The sequence below is a fragment of the Neltuma alba genome, unplaced genomic scaffold (assembly GCF_004799145.2).
Source record: "Neltuma alba isolate B1F8T4 unplaced genomic scaffold, ASM479914v2 tig00010656_pilon, whole genome shotgun sequence".
NCBI lineage: Eukaryota > Viridiplantae > Streptophyta > Magnoliopsida > Fabales > Fabaceae > Neltuma > Neltuma alba.
In genome coordinates, this window is record NW_021635502.1 from 204,109 (window position 1) to 210,108 (window position 6,000).

Below are 6,000 nucleotides of genomic sequence, written 5' to 3' on the forward strand. Positions count from 1 at the left end.
CAAATAAGGTATTTATCTTCATGATGAGAAAGTTATAAGACCTTTTTCTATGAGAATTAGGACAATCTTAAAATCATCACGCATATTAAATGAAACTAGTGACCCAGTTGTTGGTTAATAATTGCCTTTCTTAGGATAGAATCCTAGCCTAGGGTTATTCCTTAAATAGGACAATAGAATTTTATCCACTAAATCAGATCGGATTGGTAGTCGGTTTACCAATTTCTAACTTGAAGCGGCCTGTCTGGTCTGGTTTTTCAAACAATGCACATGTGACAATCATATCTCCCCAAGAATCAATAGTTTGATCGTTTAAAGTCATCATATGCTAAACTTGAGATTTAGTAGTTAATGGGGATGCATAAGAGTGAAGGTAAGGGCAACTTTTTGAAATTAGTTTTACCTATCATTTGTGAAAGGGAAAAATAATGGCACCTTACTCCACTAGACAACTATTTTTCCTTAGGTAAATCTAATTAATAATATGATCCTTTCTAATTACATTATGGTGATAGCATGGTATTTTTTTTAAAAAAAATGCAAACTATTTTTTATTGGTATCAATAATAAACTTTCCTATGAGGTCCTATGAGGTCGTGCATTTATAATATTCAACGTTTAAATATTATTAATTTTTAATTTTAACGTCCTTACGCATCGCAAGAGAGAAGTAAAATCAATTGTAACACCTTAGCTTTTAACCTATTTTCACATCAAATAGAAGCAACTGGACCCAGTCATTAAGTCCTAAAGTTGGAAAAATTTAAATGTTAAAATAAATGTTCTCGGATTACTAGTCATTATAACCCCAAAATTGGCCTAATTTTAAAAAATCATAACTAAATCTAAAAAATCAAAATGAGGTAGTTCCAAGTTCTATTTGAAGCTTTCTAAATGATCTCAAGGAAAAAATATTCTCTAGTTATGAATCCATTACACTTGTGCCCAGTTTTCACGCAAACATAGATTGTTCATATTGTCAATTTTCTATTTTTTTAGAATTTATGCCTTCCTTTGGATAGGCATAACTTTTTGTACAAAATTTCAATTTTAATGAATTACCATTCATTTTAAAGCTAAAATAAGATATATTGAACTGCAAAGTTTCATGATCAAACTCCTTCATTTGTTCAAAATCATATCATCTCTAAAAATAGCCTCAATTTGGGTTATTTCTATTCCTTTTAAGTATCATTCTTGTTTAAATATACCATGTCAATTCATGGGAATCTTTTTATCATACAGAACACCATATGATTATACTTTACTTAGATTACACATCATAAAGTAGTCATTGAGTCATAAGAATATAGTCATTACATATTTTCATAATATTGACTATAAGTTCATATATAGCTCATATCAAGCACTCTTTAAGCTAATGCCACCTCTTTGCCTTTTTTCTTTAGCATTTTTGGCCCTTAGATGGTTTTGATTTAAGCATAATAAGAGTGAGATTTCATGAGAATCTCAATAGCAAAGAACTATAATTAAAATGCTAAACAAGCAAAATATGTCAAGCTATATGTCACATATTGCTCTCATGTACTAAATCAATGTTCGCACCATGGAAATGGAGCAAAATATCATACCGATAAGCAACTCAACCATGCACATAGCCAAGGCATAAAATGCAAGGAGTTAAGCACATCAATACATATCTAGCTCTACCATATCATGGCATTTAACCAAAGAATAACACATAGTTACAACCATACAAGTTAACATCAAATTGTAAGTTCTATGCTACCTTTCCTCAAGCTTAGATTTTTAACCTCTTGTTCTTCCTCTTGATTCTCTTTATATCCTTGTGTAATTCCTATCAATCAAGCATAAGGATACTTCACATTACCACTTAAGTAAACATAAAATATTAATTCATACCCTTTGACCCTTTCCTTTGGCTTTTAGAGCCATTGCTTCCTCTTCGTTTTTGGTAACTTTCCTAGGTCATTTTTACACAATTTTGCAAGCAAAATCCATATATCCATTTAGTTTTAAGAAAATCCATCTCCTCGCTATCCAACCATACTTGGCCGAAAGTTATAGGGTTTAGGGGTTCAAAATTTTATTTTCAATTTTAATGCTTCCAAACACTTATCCTTGGTGTTTCCTTATGTAACACCTTAGCTTATCACCCTTTTTCACATCAAATAGAAGTAATTGGAACCACTCATTAAGTATTTAAGTTGAAAAAATTCAAATTTTAAAATAATTCTTCTCAGGGTACTATATATAGTAACCCTAAAACGTGGCCTAATTTTGAAAAATTATTATTAAATCCAAAAAATTAAAATGAGGTGGTTTCAAGTTTTATTTGAAGTCGTGTAAAGATATTTAAGGAAAAAATACTTTTAGGTTATGAATCCATTTCATGTGTGCCTAGTTTTCATGTAAACATACACTATTATATGGTCGACTTTCCAATTTTCTAGAATTTATAGCTAATTTTGGATAGACATGACTTTTTGTACAAAACTTCAAACCATAGCATGCTTCTACCATACTTCACCCCATATATCTTTGCTTATGTTACATATCATAAAGTAGTCATCAAGTCATCAAACGATATAGCTATTACAATATTATAACACATTGATCATAAGTTCATACAAAACACATCATAACCATTCTTGATGCTAAGGCCACTTCCTTGCCTTTTTTTTTGAGCACTTGCAGCCTCTAAATGGTGTTAATTTAAGCATACAAGGGTGAGATTTCATGAAAATCTTAGTAGCAAAGAACCACAATAATAATGATAAACAAGTAAAAGCATGTCACATGTTACCCTCAAGATAATCATTAACATTCATGCCATGCAAAGGGAGCAATATACCATATCAATAATCAACTCAACAATACATATAACCAAGACATAAAATGCAAGGAGTTAAGCACATTATCATCTATATAGTCTACCACATCATGGCATATAAAAAAAGAAGGGTTAAGGTGCAATTTTAACAACAAAGTTTTCCCGAAAGAGCACTGGGCACCATAAAGTTTATTTAGGTGCAAAAATATACATGAAGTTGTCAGAAGGGAGCATCTGGTACCATGCCGTTAATGTCCGTCAGTTTACCGTTAGAGGGGCCTAGAAAGTCGGTTTTAACGTGCATTTTTAACAACAAAGTTTGCATCAAGGGGCATTAGGCACTATGAAATTTATTTGGGTGTAAAAATATACATGAACTTTGTAAAAGGAAAAAAATAACAAAATTCTTCAACCTCCATAGACATCCATTAATTTTATTCTTTTTGGTCTCACCAAATGCTATATTTTCTTTCTGTAAATTTTCACTTCCAAGCCGATCCATCTTTCTCTCATCATAGTCAACACGCACACTCTCTCTATCATCTTGTTTTCTGAGCCTCCAAGCCTTTTATATGTATTTAAGCAAAACACATCTTTCCCTTCTAGGATATGAGGTTGATTGCTTGCATCCAAGTACTACCTCCAGTCCTTAATATAGGATGCAATGAACTTATTTGAGGAGATTAAAAATAAATAAATAAATTACTTTAAAATATTATATTTATTGTTTTTTCTCCAAATTAATTTTCTTGGCTTGTAAACTAATATATAATTTATGATGCATATAAATATTTTAGAGAGATCATGTACTATATGCTATGGCGTCAAATAAATAAATAATATAATATTTAAAGTAATTTATTTATTTATTTTAATCTCCTCAAATTAGTCCATTGGATCGTATATTAAGGACTGGAGGTAGTACTCGGGTGCAAGTAATGAACCTCATATCGTAGAAGGGAAAGATGTGTTTTGCTTAAATACATATAAAAGGCTTGGAGGCTCAGAAAACAACATGACAGAGAGAGTGTGCGTGTTGACTATGATGAGAGCAAGATGGATCGGCTTGGAAGTGAAAATTTACAGAGAGAAAATATAGCATTTGGTGAGACAAAAAAGAATAAAATTAATGGATGTTTATGGAGGTTAAAGAATTTTGTTATTTTTTTCCTTTTACAAAGTTTATATATATTTTTACACCCAAATAAATTTCATAGTGCCTAATGCCCCTTGATGCAAACTTTGTTGTTAAAAATACACCTTAAAACTGACTTTCTGGGCCCCTCTAACGATAAACTGACGGACATTAACGGCATGGTGCCAGATGCTCCCTTTTGACAACTTCATGCATATTTTTGCACCCAAATAAACTTTATGGTGCCCAGTGCTCTTTCGGGAAAACTTTGTTGTTAAAATTGCACCTTAACCCAAAAAAGAATAACACATAGCAACAAATAATGCAAGTTAATATTAAATTGTAAGTTCTATGCTGCCTCTTGATACACTCGATCCCTTCGTTTCTTGTCCCTGTCCCTGAGCCCTTTCTTGATTACCAATAATGCCTATCAAACAAGAACAATAGCACCTCAAATCAATTATATAATTTCATCAAATACTTAACTCTAAAACCCTAATTTTAGGGTTTTAGTATCACCTTTTTAACATAACTCTCACATACTTTTCCTACATGGTTTTTTATGTAGAATCTACATATGAATGTAGATTTATCAAAATCCAACTCCTCTCTTTGTTTTTCTTCTTGGCGAAGAGGTACCAATAGGGTTTAAAAATTCTATTTTCAATTTTAGTACTTCCAAACACATGTTCTACACATACCCCTACACAAATTCACCTTCTAAACTAACTGGAAGCATTAAAATAACAAAAATCAAGTGCTAACATAGAGAACCAGCTCTAGCCAAACAGGGTCCCTAGGTTACACATGTTGAAATCTTTCCAACAAGGTTTAAACATCATCAATCAACCATTTTTCTACTTTCTAATCCATATATAAACTTTGAAGCATTCATATCTCATCAAGAACCAATTTGAGTTGCAACTATACTAGGGTTTCCAACCATCAAACTCCATTAAATTATGTTTAAAACCATCAATCCATAGAGTATCATAGACTAAGAAGGAAAATCAAGTTTTTACCTTGAGTTAGGACTTGAATCCACCTTATTTTACCTCATTCTTCCTCTCCTCCTTTTTCCTTCTCTCTTGACCAAAATGGTTTACCTCCTCTTGCTCTGATGCTGGTCGAAAGAATGGCTCAGGAAGAGAGGAGTGGGTATATATAAAACTAACTCAAATTCTTACCACATAATAACTTTGATTACCATCCAATGTTTACCCTAGACACTTGGCATCATCTTTCCTTCTCTCTCTTGATTTTGCCACATATGCCCCCTTAGGTGTCCTCCCATTGAATGAAAATGCCACCTCATGTGACATCTAGACATATATGTGGGAAAACCACCATCTTTTTATTCATAATTCCATTTTGCCATGCCTATCCCTCCATCAATTTTATTATTCCACTTAGGTCCTCTCCCTCCTCATTCAACGCCATACTAATCAGAAAAACAGGAGGAAATTTGTCACATTCTAAGAAATTTCACTTTGACATAGGGAATCAAAAATTGGGATGAGGGCCAATGTAGAAACTAGCCAGGGAGATGAACCAACTTTTGTTGTGAAATCCTCATAAGGTATGGGCTGGCATTTCCGTAATTATTGGTCTAGGAAGGGCAAAATGAGAAATTTAGAGAACAATTCTAGAAAATTCCTAAAAAATAGAAAAATTATAAATTAGAGGTTTTGGAAACTTGGTTGAGGCCCGAAAGGTGGAATTATCGTGAAAATAAATTGTTACGGAATTCCCGTAAACGGAGGTTTTTGAGGAAAATAATTATTTTAATTATTTAAAGGCTTCAATAATTATGGAAAAATTATGAAAAAATCATCTAAATATTCATTTGAATTATTAAAATTGGTTCTAGGCCTTGAAAGCTCAGGAATTAATTTTAAGGAATTTATTTTCCCGCAGTGACACCAATAAAGGTTTAATCGGAGAAAATTCAAAATAAATACTTAGAGGTGGCAAAAAATTCTGAAAATTTTCAGATCATGTTCCCATATTAAAAGGTGAATTATGATTAAGATAAATGAATTTCTGGAGA